The sequence below is a fragment of the Schistocerca cancellata genome, chromosome 8, assembly GCF_023864275.1.
Source record: "Schistocerca cancellata isolate TAMUIC-IGC-003103 chromosome 8, iqSchCanc2.1, whole genome shotgun sequence".
NCBI classification, from domain to species: Eukaryota; Metazoa; Arthropoda; class Insecta; order Orthoptera; family Acrididae; genus Schistocerca; species Schistocerca cancellata.
In genome coordinates, this window is record NC_064633.1 from 353,948,100 (window position 1) to 353,962,454 (window position 14,355).

The following is a 14,355-nucleotide window of genomic DNA, read 5'->3' on the forward strand; positions in this document are numbered from 1 at the left end:
TCGGAACTGTGTTTTGTCCTCCAAATAAAACTCGTGCACTGGTGGGGAGCGCCAAAGATGACCTCGGTTTGAGGAAGGCCGGCGTGTACCAGATTCCGTGTCAATGTGGCAAGTCGTATATTGGTCAGACGATGCGTACCGTCGAGGATCGATGCCGTGAACACCAGAGGCACACTCGACTGATGTATTCGAACAAGTCGGCGGTCGCTGAACATTGTTTGTCGGAAAATCACGCCATGGAGTATGACCGCACGAGGATTCTGGTACAGACGTCGAGATACTGGGACAGCGTTGTTAGAGAGGCCATCGAAATTCGCACCAATGACGACCTCATAAACCGTGACTGTGGCTATAATCTTAGCAAGGCTTGGGAACCAGCGATTGGGTTAATCAAGAGTACATCGAGCAAACGTATAGTTGTGACGACCACGGCGGACAGAGCCATCACTCCGACGTCATCTCAGACGCCGTCGCAATCTGTTCCACCGCGCGACCGTGGCGCGGACGGCGGAGGGAGCGCGCCGCGGGCGGAGGGTATTTAAATCGGCCGCCGCCACGACCAAACCCAGTTCCCTCTGAGCAGCCATAGCGTACGGATCTCCGTGCCGGCACGTTCACAGGAGCTCAGTCCGTCAGTTCACCTGATGATGGCGACATGTATGATCGCCGAAATATTGTGCCCGTTGGACACTATAGACCGGCAGCACACCCGTGGATATTTTGATTAGCTAATAATTTGCATATCACAGCATCTTCTTCCTGTTGGTTAAATTTCGCATCTGTAGCACGTCATCTTCGTGGTGTTGCATTTTTTATGGCCAGTAGTGTATATAAGGAGTCTTCAAATGAAAAGGTACGAAAGTTCGTAATCGTCAAACCGGCTGAAATTTGTATATGCCGCTTCGGGATAACGTAGTGAGGCGTCTGAGGAATGGAAGCATACGTCGTCGTCTCCTTCTAAAAAATTGAAAGCGGTGCCCTAAGCAGGCAAGTTGATGGTCACCTTTTTCGAGATATTTTACTCATCGAATTCCTCGAGCACTAAAAAACCATTGATGTGTATCGTGAGACGCTCTGTACTCTACAGATGTCCATCGAGAGCAAAAGGCATGGGCTGCTCATGGAGAGAGTTATCGTACTCCACAATAATGTGCGTCCACCCAAGGCCGCACGAAGCGTCGCGGCGGCAAAGTTGCAGTGGGAGCAACTTGAACATCCGTCCAACAGTCCAGACATGTCGCCCTACGACTTCCACCTGTCTGGTCCGCTAAAAAAGTGTCTCAGATGGTAGCAATTCAACTCGGACGACGAACTGAAGGATACAGCGGACGACTGCTGGCTTCTATCACAGCTACTGGAATTCTGGGAACGGGAATCCTTCCACTAGTGAAATTGTGGGATAATTGAGCACAGTCCTCTGGAGATTACTTTTGAATAGAGATGTCAGCCACACCAACACCGTTGCTTCTTACCTTTTCTTTTGAACACCTCTGTATACCGGGTGGTTATAATTAAACTTTCCCTATTTAACAGGTCATTACATGGGAACTAATTACAACAGGAGGACCAAACTTGATAACATTAATGTCAAGGATGTGGGGAACAGAAATAATGCAGGATCAATCCAGTTGAAACATTTTTATTGCGCTGCTACGGTAGGTCACACCATTACATACCGCTACCAATGCTACTACTGTAGGGGCTCAATATGGCGCTCATGAGTGTCCAGAAGTGTTTGAAAGTGCAGGATTGCATTCTGCACAGAAGAACGAAGCATGTCCATAGGTATGCTGGCTACCTCTCTTGTCATGCTACGCTTCAGATCAGCACATGTGTGAATGTTCCCCTGATAGCCGCACAACCAAAAATGACAGGGAGTGAGATCAGGTGATCGTGCCGGCTGAACATTTGGAAACGATCGGCTGATAGTTCGATCGTTCCCGAAAATGTTTCGGAGAAGCAGGTGAACTTCACGAGCTATGTGCTGTAGGTCCCCATCTTGCATGAAAACTGTTGAGTTCAATGCGTCTCTCTCCTGTAGGGCGGGTATGACAAGCTGGCCAAGCATATGGCAATAACGCTGGGCAGTCACACTGCACGTCTTTGGTCCTTGAGCGCTAACCTGTTCAAAAAAGAATGGGCCAATGATGAACGTAGCCGTGAAGCCACATCATACGGTGATACGTTCACCATACAGAGGAACTTCATGCACAGTGACTGGAAGTGAAGATCCACACAGCCAGCAATTCTGTGTGTTTACCTCACCCATCAGAGAAAGATGAGCTCGATTGTTCACAGGAAGGTCCAGGGCTAGCCCTCGTCAACTTCAGTCTTTGCGAGAAAGTGGAGAGCATAGTCAACTCGTCGTTGTGCGTCCTGTGATGCAATTAGCTGTACGAAATGGATCTTGTACGGATACCATTTGAGAATGATTCGAAGCACCACCGGTACAGTAGACCACGGGATGTTCAACAGTCGTGACGCAGCACTCGCACTACCTGACGATCGGGAATGGCCCGCAGCGTTGTCTGCAACAACAACAGCGATTTCATCAACTACCTGTGGTGCAACCTGTCGTCGGCCTCTTCCCGGAGCGACGCCCAGTTCTCCACTTGATTCAAGCTTCTTCATCATACTCCGCACAGCAGGTGGAGAAAGAGGATCCTTCCGTAATGCTTTCTCTAAGTTGATAATAGAACTTCACCAATAGAGCCTTGTTCCTTTGTCCAAGCTCATGCTGACACGTCAACAAGTGCATTGCGACTGGTCAGGTGTGTGACACTATGAATCACGGTGACTGATCACGACACCTGGTGGCCATAGTTGGAACTGGACGGTGACGCTATGACTCATGGAAATCATGCACCCTATACTCGGAACATTAATGCTACTAAGTTTGGTACTCGTACGGTAATTAGCTTCCGTGTCATAATGTGTTGACGTTATTGGTTAAAACACTTACATGGAAAGTTTAATTATAACCACCCAAAATATACATTTATTCCGAATCGCAGCGTTAATATGAACGAGTCCAATGTCATTTACATATATGTGTTTTGATACGCTTCCTGTAAATGCAGAGGTAAGTTCTACGTAATACTAACTGTAAATATTAAGCGCTATGGCCCGATACGTAAAAATTTACCTCTATAATTTTATCGAGGAGTAAGAGATAGTTCACGACAGTTGCCTCAAGTGCAAAGATGGACAAAGAGAAAATGGTCGTTTGTCAGCGGAATATATAGTTGTACTTGTGTGGAACGGTAGTTGTTTCTTTGCGTTAATGTTGCGAGAGCAAATTGGGGAGAGTAGAGTTGAAGTATTGTGAGAGTGGGAAGCAGTTTTGCAAGTTTGCTGTCCAGCGGAATGATTTTACAACGAAACGTCTTGACGTTGAAGTTCTCCACGGAGAAGAAGGCCTGACAAGGAAGAATACGGAAGAGCGAAGGCGAAGAACTATATTTACGGACGCAGGAGATTTATGAAGAGAAGCGACGCATAAGACAATCCAGTAGGAGGAAATCAAGACATCTGAAGAACAAGCATTGTGCAGCTTTTTGTCAAACGAATTTAACTTAACTATTTGTTTAGCCGGAGATACGGAGCGAACTGGAAAACAACATGCGGCTGTTGTGTGGTCTGCTGTACTATGAAAACGGATTTGGAACTGTGTTAAAATTATTTGCTGTGAAGATCAATCATTGTCACCAGAATTGTCAAAGCTACTTGTTCAGAGCTAACTCTGGCTTCGTTTTAGTTTTAATACCATTCAGCTGGCAAATGAGCGATTTAAATCGGTTTTGAAAATATGAATGTTTTCACAATCAGTTAGCTTTTTTGTTGCTTTCTCTTTCTTGGCTATGGGAAAGAATTAAAAGCCATATTCATTAAAGGAAAATTATTGCAATAGACGTTTTAGTATTCCATGAAAATTACGAAGCACAACATAGCGAACTAAAGCTGTTGGTGTGCGACCTAGGCTCGTGGGAACACACACACACACACACACACACACACACACACACACACAAACACAAGAACGAAAACATAAATACGAAATATAAGAAGTTCAGAACGTGAATGCAAAAGCTGTTGCAGTGTAGGTGACGCCAGCAAACTGTCTCAGCTTCACAATAATGAAGAGAGCAGTTCTGAACAAAGCAGACTTTGGTTTATGCGGGATGAATCAGAAGCCATGGGCTTCACGGTAGTAATAGATAATGCGCCAGCAACTGAATAGAGGAGAGAAAAAGCGAACTTCCGTTCAGTGCAGTAGTTGCTAAGGTCTCAAGCTGTAATGTTCAGCTGTTTAAAAACTAGGAAAATAAAAATCAATTAATTCTAAATTGTTACACAATATACATGGTGACAATTATTGAAATATATGAAATAAAATGTACATAACTTCAGAACGGTTGCGTTAGGACCTTCAAACTGCACGATTGGTCGCGGGGTATGACGGGAATTAGTATGAGCTGAATCGTTTGGTTTAGCGACGAAACCCACTTTCATTTGAATGGGTTCGTCAATAAGCAATATTGGCGCATTTGGAGGACTGAGAATCCGCATTTCGGGATCGATAAGTCTCTACACACTCAACAGGTGACTGTGCGGAGTGCAATGTCCAGTATGGAATAATTGGTGCAATATTCTTGATGAAACCATGACTACCGAACGTTACGTGATGGTCTTGGGAGAGGATTTCATCCTCATTCTCCTAAGTGACCCTGATTTCGAAAAGATGTGGTTGATGCAAGATGGAGCCCGACTTCATCGAAGTAGGAGAGTTTTGATGCCCTCGAGGAACACTTCGGGGACTGTATTCTGGGTCTGGGGTACCCAGAGGCCACCAGCATGGACTTGAACACCATATTTTCTGGATATGAACGCATGCGACTATTTCTTGTGCCGCTGTGTTAAAGACAGAGTGTACAGCAGTAACCACAAAACCGTTGCTGAGCGGAAAACAACAATTCAGGAGGTCATCGATAGCATCGATGTTCCCACACTTCAGCGGGTTATGCTGAATTTCGCTGTTCGACTACGCCACATTATCGCCATTGATGGCACGCATACTGATCATGTCATAACCTAAATCCGAATACCTGTAACTACGTTTACATGTTGAATTAGTTTATAACTAATTTTGATTTTTTCGGATAGTTCAATAATTGTCTCCCTGTAATTATTGCAAAAATAAAACAGCGCATAGTACACCTCATTTTATTTCAGCTTTCTTCTGGCTTTTTTTTTGCAGAAACATTTATCTTACATCGTTCTTTAAAGTTTTCCACACTTCTTATCATTTTAAAACCGAAATATACGATAACTGACTCAACGGGACGTTAATAAACTATTGCATGAGCGTTCAATGTTGAAGTCAGACATCAGTGTGTGTTTATAAAATAAACCTGAGAATCCCAACCTGGGCGCCTTATCAGAAGTTATTGCGTACTGTTATCACAGTCTGACGCATATACAATCGCGACACTTCTGTTGTGAAAATCGTTACTGTCTTACAGTTGGAACGACACAAACGCCCTAGATTCGAGGAAGCCAGTCGTAAAATTAATGTTTGTTTTCAATTATTTTTAAACTTCGTTAACGAGATAGTTATTATATTTCTGTGTTCCAAGATTTGTAAATTATTAAGAGATATGGATAACAGTAAAATAAAAGTAAAAAGAGCCGAATCTTGCTGATTCAGCGCCATAAACTACAACTTACTAATAAAGAAATACTTTCGAGTATGTGTGTAACTGTAGCCAACTCCACAAAAATTCATGCTTGATAAGTACATATATCTTTTACTGTCTGTTCTTATTACGACAGGCACGTTCCTTGACATGTAAAAACTTTGTAGAAAGCCTGATGTTTCGCACATTCTTACAGTTCACTTGACTTTCTAATACATGTATATTTTTGTAAATGTAAATACCTCTGCTTCAAAAGCGAATTTGGTGAAGAGTCTTGCTGTTTGTGGCTCATGCATTGCAACAATAATAAGGAACCGGTTTCTTCTTCGTTGGGAAGGAGTTTTATTGTTTTTCACATTTCATCACGTCTGGTTTTCCGTTCAGCTACAAATGTGGTGGATTATTTGGTACATTAAATAATGTAGATGTGGCATTTTGAATAGGTTTTCAACACTACACATTGAATGGTTTGATTAGAAGTGTGATTCACAGACCTGTACGTTGTTGACAAGATATAAATCGTTTTTCTGCAAAAGGTCAGGTCTTCCGCTCATAACCAGTTTCTGTTTCTTCTTAAAACAAAACGACATTCTTCGGTAAACATCTGTATGTTACAAGAGAACAGTAAATAAAGTGCCCTGTAATCTACCGTTTCGTATCTAGGAGGATCCTTACGAGACTAAGGAAAGTCAAATGTAGTGTCATTTTTTAGTTTGTGCCGATTTTTCTGAAAGTAAATAAGTTCCCTATTGTAAGAACTATGTCACAAATCATCCGATACCGTATTCGGAAGTGCGGCTCTCCGTCCGCTTGGAGCGCTCCTGTCGTAGTGTATAACAAAAATGAGCAGGAACATCGCTACTGGATGTGTTAGACTGTGCTGTTATGTCATGAAATTGTTTTGAGGTAATATTTTTGAAAGATAATATTTTTATGTAACCCTTTAATTGACGATGCATACCCACACTGGCAGCTTCCTTCGGTCCAGAAGAATATCACAGATCATGGGTCATAATTTGCCACAGAAGTTACATCTGAGGTAAGAGGAATGACCTACATGTTTGGGCGCCAGTTTCACAACAACAAAAAGCCGTGTCTGTGTGTGCGTGTTTTTATACAGCTAACATGCTGTTGATAATATTTCAACACAATAACAGCGAAGTGCATCAGAACTATTTTAATAAAACTCGGTGCTTTCACTTGGTTGCAGTGCGGAGAAAAGGCAAATGCTTTGCACTCCTGTACAACTCCAGGAGTTAGTTAACCCGGGTCTTCATGAAAGAGGAATATTAAACCAATTCTTATCTTCTCATTTCCTATTATAACATAATGAAAGACCTTACTTGGCATATATGGTTACGTACACAGCAACAGAAAAATTGTAGTAGCTATTTCACAATACATTTTCGGTTTCTTAACATTATTCAATAAGGTTACAATAGACTGCACTCACGACATTAACATTCAGCGCTTCTCATGAGTCGAGATGAAGTCAATTTTTACTTAAATACTGTACATAATTTTGTCTGTATAGGTATGGTGGTTTGCGCGCGCGCGCGCGCGCGCGCGCGCGCGCGTGTGTGTGTGTGTGTGTGTGTGTGTGTGTGTGTGTATGTAAGAACTTCGGTTTATTTCCGTTTATGAGTGAAGAACTGAGACTCCGACACATTTTAGTTCAAAGTAAACATCTTAAGTTCTGACTTATTCTCGTAAGACCGTAGACAATAAAGAGATATCTATTCGAGTTTTGGTTAAGAACAGTGACAGTTACTCCATAATTCGTACATACATACATACATAGGGGAAGAACAGTATTGCAGTGTCCGCTGGCCATGCATGTTTTATAACGGAAAAAAATGAAACGGTTTTACACAATCTATGTGTAATAACCAGTGGAAAAATGCTCCTGTCGGAACACAAAAATTGCAAATCTGCTTTTGTTTATTAACAGAGACTGACTGAAAAGCGGAGTAACAGCAAGTACGTTCTACCTTCTTCAGTATCTTTAAAAACCTCTCAAAAATTTTTGGCATGTCCGAAAGAAAAAAAATGGTTCAAATGGCTCTGAGCACTTTGGGACTTAACATCTGAGGTCATCAGTCCCCTAGAACTTAGAACTACTTAAACCTAACTAACATAAAGACATCCCACACATCCATGCCCGAGCCAGGATTCGAACCTGCGACCGTAGCGGTCGCGCGGTTCCAGACTGAAGCGCCTAGAACTGCTCGGACACACCGGCCAGCGATTGACTGTTACTTAACATACTGTATTGCTGAGAGAATTATGACAACCTGGGGATAAATAATCCTTAACCTACTGTTCGGTTTATCCCCATTCCTCCTTCCTCCCCCTCCCCTCTCTCAGAAACTCAGCACCGCTTCAGATATCAAATTAACTGACTAATTAATAAAACTGATTGAAAAAATGGTGGGAAATAGCTGACTTGTGCCACTTTCGGTGTTCATGAGCAGCTTCAGGTTATCTGAATAGCCTGCCCCCGGCCACTGCATTACTTTGATTGGCTAATTAATTAAATCAATATCCTTCAGTTTTCCTTGCCTCTCCTTGCCGAAAATATTGATACCGATTGCAGTCCACGGAACGTTGTTTAAAATTTTTTGACAATGTGTGGATATTGTTTATTTGAACAATTTACATGATACAAAACAGTGTATGGAACATATTTCATTTAAAGAATTTCTCAAGAAATCGACTGCAGTGTGCGGAATATTCAAAAATAGTGTTGCTTTCTCATTCCGATTGCGTGAGGAAACATGTAATTACACTGTCACAGATATGAAAAACTTTCTCCCGTCCCACCACCCTCACAGGCTACCCAGAGACGGGGTGCACCGTGGGACTGGGAGCCGCTGGTCTCCGTGCCGGCTGCTGCAAGTAGCAGCAAGCTAATATCCAGGAACAAGAGCTCACTTCGTGTCGGCATCCTCTGCCATCTCAAGTGGTCTGTATACATCAACAAACCTGTCGGAAAACAGCGCACGTGAGACACACCTTCCGTCCATAGCAAATACCTGACTGGGAATCAATCCAGAAATACTGCTAAGTTAATAAATAATTTGCTTCCTGCCACATGATAGTGATGTAGTGGACGTGGTAGGTATTTTACACAGATGCAAATTGACAAAACTCTTAGCAGGCTGACTCGAAATACACTTGAAAAAGAAAAAAGATGATAGTTGCATAGAAAGAGAGAGAGAGAAAGAGCTGTAGTTTGCTTTGGCTATGACACAGCAGCTAGTATGGGGTGTTTAAACATGTACAACGCTTTTCCATTCCGTCATGGACTCTAAATTTCCTCAGCCTTCCTTGCGCACATTCCTGTAGTATCCTTCATGAGTTATTAAATCTGGTGCGGAATGTCATATCTTAAAGGTGTCACACAATGTTACTTCAGAAGATGTGCCACGGCAAATATTAATTAACTCGTTAATACAGATGTTTAAACGATTTGCTTCAGACACACACACACACACACACACATGCACACACACACACACACAGACACACACACACACACACACACACACACACACACACACACACACAAACACACATAGTTTAAAACTAACCGAAATAAAAAAAGATGGACACTGCAGAGCAGTTTGCGAGCATAAAAAAGTGTGTTATGTTCTTGACGAGAAATTTGGTTAAATAATCGAAACCTACTATTATTTGATGACATGACTGGAAGGGGTGATGTATCAAATGATACTTGGAATTTCAACAGTTGTGGAGTTTCGGACCGCAACAGGTCTGCTAAGTGTATTTTCTTTTTTAAAAGTACTATACAATTCCTGAATTGTCTGTTTCTAACAGCTATACCAGGACGAAGAAGGAAGGAGGAAAGGGCTACCGCGTGATGTTATAGTAACAACAACAAATACCAGTGCGGTATATTGAAAAGTACTATCCGTTCACAGCTAGTTACCTGAGATCGTTGAAAACACTGTTACATCCCACGTACTCACGTTCCGGACGTCCACACGCAGCGCACTGTGCCGCATTACGGCACTTATGCTCGGAGACCGGAAAAAACTACCACCAAACACGTAGCCCATGGCGACAGCCATTGAAGCGCATGTCAGCAAGGGAGAGGCCCGCCAGCCGCGGTGGGAATTCGAATCCCATCCCAGGGCCAACACTCGTCATATTGAATCTTCTCAAATTTCCGCTGAATATACTTGGTACACACGCAGTCCTGAAGGCCGCTCAATGAAACTCGGTATTAGTTCACTAATCACCCATGCAGGGGAGCCATACCGAGCTGCGGCGGAACTGAAGCTTTCTAGCACTCTCCAGACTGGTGTACAAAGGTTGGGCCAGCCCTTACCCGGAACAAAGGCATCCGCTGAGTTACTGTACCTGGCACCGACCTATCTGCTTGCTGCTGTGCTTACTACGGCCATCTCCAGACTCACAAGAATATTGGGAACCAGGCACATATTTATCAGTGTAGCTACAATTAAATATTACGGTTGCTGTTGTAGTCTGATACGGAGAGATGTACTGGAAATGTCTCCTCTTGACAGCTGTGGTTCTGGAACAAATCTCACACTGACATTTCTATATCTATAGCGCACATAATTTTCTTCTTAAAATCTCTCTCATATCCTTACGGGTATCGATGTGACGAAACTGTACCTCCTTTACAACCGCACAAAGACATTTTCTTTGCACATTATAGAATATAAGCTTTACACGGCAACATACGCACATTTCAGACAAGCAGCGCAGCGCAGTTATCGTTTACACATGTACAGCACCCGAAAAAACTATGCTATTCCCACACTCACACTACCTAGATATCTCAGTTCTCCTTAGCTTTACGAAATTGTTTGGCGTTCAAGCCTTCTTGTCAGCCGGAATTTACTATATCCTGCCAAGACCCCCTCAAAGAAGCGTTTGAAACCACGGGCGTCCAGCACTACGTTATAGTTAACAGTGCTTCCGTGGACGAAAGGATTGCAAAGACTTCACTGGTACTTGTTGATGTACTGCAATCAACATCACAGTCGGTATAGTAACAAAGAAAACATTATGATCTGCTTCGGAGAGCCGATGAGAGGACGTTCTATGTATCCACTTAGTTACAGCCGTATTGTCCGTTCAATCTGTACACTATAGCAGCACCAATTGAACCCTCACCGAGCGAGGTGGCGCAGTGGTTAGACACTGGACTCGCATTCGGGAGGTCGACGGTTCAATACCACGTCCGGCCATCCTGATTTAGGTTTTCCGTGATTTCCGTAAATCGCTCCAGGCAAATGCCGGGATGGTTCCTTTGAAAGGGCACGGCCGACTTCCTTCCCCATCCTTCTCTAATCCGATTAGACCGATGACCTCGCTGTCTGGTCTCCTTCCCCAAAACAACCAACCAACCAATTGAACCCTCGCATTACTATATTGTGCAGCTGTTTACGAAACGAATCTATCACCCCTTAGCTCAATGAGTTGAAATCAGAATTCCCCACGTCAAATCTACCCTCTCCTGACGGCTAGATATATGTATTTCTTTTCTACATGAATAGTAGTCTGATTAAATCCCACAAATGTCAGGTTGTATGCCGCAACACAAGCCACAATACCTTAATGCTCAAGTACCATAACATTTCTATCACTTATAGATGAATAACAAAATTATGATACATCCACACTCGCCCCAGCTGGGTGTCGTTTTCGCACTGCCCAGTAGCAAAAAAGCCTTCCCGCCATCACACATTTGTCGATGAATAAAAGATGTAATAACAGTTTAAAGAAACCCTAGAGTCTTTTTTTATTTTACCGGTTTCACCAATTCCACGAAACCTTTTCGTGTTTTTGGTAATTGTAAATCCAGCCAACAAACAGTGGCGACTTATATATACCTAGCTCGCCGAGTTTGTGACAGTGCACTCGATACATAGCTACCGTAGTCTTACCTACCATCCAGATCATACAAATTTCCCAAATTTCCCCTGACTAAGAAACCATTGCGAGTGCAATATATACTAGAGTATATCTATTCGGAGCTAATTTTCAGGTGCCAAGCAGATGGATGGAGAAACTGGAAAACTGTACTGTATCGAGACTTGGCACATTTTAAGTTCCTCTTGTTGAGCGCCGTACCTGTTTAACACTTTGGAGCAGGAGGAGGATCACTGTGAGACGGATCTGTTGTTTAAGCAGGCGAAATTGAGTTTCTTACGAAAAAACAAAAGAGCCTTCTAGAGCAAAAAAATGGTTGAAATGCCTCTAAGCACTGTGGGACTTAACATCTGAGGTCATCAGTCCCATAGACTTAGAACTACTTGAACCCAACTAACATAAGAACATCACACACATCCATGCCCGAGGCACGATTCGAACCTGCGACGGTAGTAGGAGCGCGGTTCCGGACTGAGGCGCCTAGAACAGTTCGGCCACAGCTGCTGGCTGTTAGAGCTTCACACAAAGATTTTGTTCGTTATTTGAGCGAGAAACGGCGACTTAATGATAGATACCTGGTTAGGTCCTATAACATGTGCGGGAAGGAACTGCATTTTTAAAAAGGAATACCGTGATATGTGGGAAACTTCAATAGGCTTGAATGCGAAGAATGCTTTACTCCAAACGGACAAAAGACTTCTGTTTGTCCCTTTCAACGCACCATCTCTATATAACTAAATAAAAACTATTCAACTTCATGTGTGTGCATGCTTTAATTCTATTATCGCTATTAAAGGGGGATAGTAACTGCACAACTCTCCTTCTTCAAGAACAGAGTTGTACCTACACATTAGAAAAAAAAAAATTCTAGAGCTCTTACTTCCTCAATATGTTACGAAAATTAGCATTGAAGACTACAGCTTCGCTGGGAATAGAGGAATGTCACTGCTTATAACGTGTTTGAGCGGGTGAAATCACGAAATGTGTGTCATATGCTGTTGGATATTTCTATGACACTGATTAAGAGTCGTCGCCACCTGAAAGCTTTTGATTACTAGATTTTCCATAGACAACTTGAACCTTTACTATGTGATACATGTCGCACAGATTTCATTTGCTACCTGACGTATTTGAAAGGGATGAACTCATTCCATAGCATGACCCCTGCTTTAAGCAATATGACTCTAGTGCGCGTTGCCAGACGATGGACCGCAGCTGCAGCCCCATCGACAGCGTTGTAAGTATATATTCCAACTTTTTAGTACTGATGTGACCAGCGAGTCTGTAGATGACTTCGAGGGATCATAATCGATAACTGTAACTTTTTTTCACTAATAATTTCGTATTGAATGCCTGTTTTATTGTTTCAGTATATATATGCAGCGAGTAATAGAAGAGGCCATGAGCCAAGAGCTGCAGCAGTAACAACAGTGGACCAACAGCAGAGGCTGCAGCTGCACCAGCAGCAACAACAACAGGAGTGGCAGCAGCTGCAGCAGCAGCAGTCGTAGGAACTGCAGCATCAGCAATATCAACGTAAGTAGTATATGTACTTATCATTGAATATGAAATACGTCGTGACAAACGAATATGAAACAGTTGTAGACGATTTCGAGGAACCAAAATCGATAAATGTTACTTTTCACCACGAATTTCATATTGTTGCAGTATTTGTCACTTACAAATAGTTTCTTTCCAAAGATTTCATCGTTTACATAACATATTGCCGCCGTTGTAGATGATTTCGAGGATCCAATTCGATAAAACGTTACTTCTTTCCTTTTCACTAAGAATTTCGCATTGTTTCAGTATAAATATTCACTAATTTTCATTTTCATCTCCATAGTACTGTGTATACGTACTCAAATTTCATCGTATATGTAATATAGTGCATAGTCCTTGCTGTAGATGATTTCCTGGCAGACAAATAAAGGTGACAGGGAGGGGTATGTGCTGGATGTATGCAGGGGGCATACTTAAAAAAAAAAAAAACATTACCAACTAAATACACAGTGATCTTTCAAAGTTCCGTTATTTTTGGTATAGCTGCAGCTGTTCACAACTGAAATCGGCAGTTGCTCCAAACTTTCACTTTTTAAGCTTTAGAGAAGAAGCCCACATAGTCCCGATTTCCCCTTCCCAAAGTACGACGATTTTTAATCAGTTCGAGAGAAATCTCCAGGTTTATCAGACAGAAATTATGGCAACTCTAAATACATAAAAAGCTGAACATATAGTTATCGCGAAATGCGCGCCGACCTGTCCAGAACAATTGCACCGGCATTCATCTGCAGGTGGGACGATGCTGCGTTCCTATTGGCTCCCCGTGGGAAGTGGTGGTTGGATTGGGCGGCGGATGTAAAGACCCCTGCACACCCAGTCGCCATCGTTCTGTCGTCAACCATCATAGTGTGAGAGGGATTGTCTAGTTGTCGCTAGCGTGTGTCAGTCGCTAGTTTGGTTCACGTAACACGAAGCGTTCAGCGGCATCAAGAACCATCGGTAGTAGCAGTGGCGGCAGGCGACAGAGACCGTTAGAACAGGCTGGAGAATTACGTGGTAAGTACAGACTCAAATCCGTAACTGTAACTTTTCTCTTACACTAAGAATTTCGTTGTACTGAATGCATTTCTACTTATTTTTCAGTGAATATCCACCAACACCAAATCGTGAACGAAATGAATGCTGTGGTGCAACAGCAGAGACAGTGGCAGCAGCTGCTGCCGTAGTA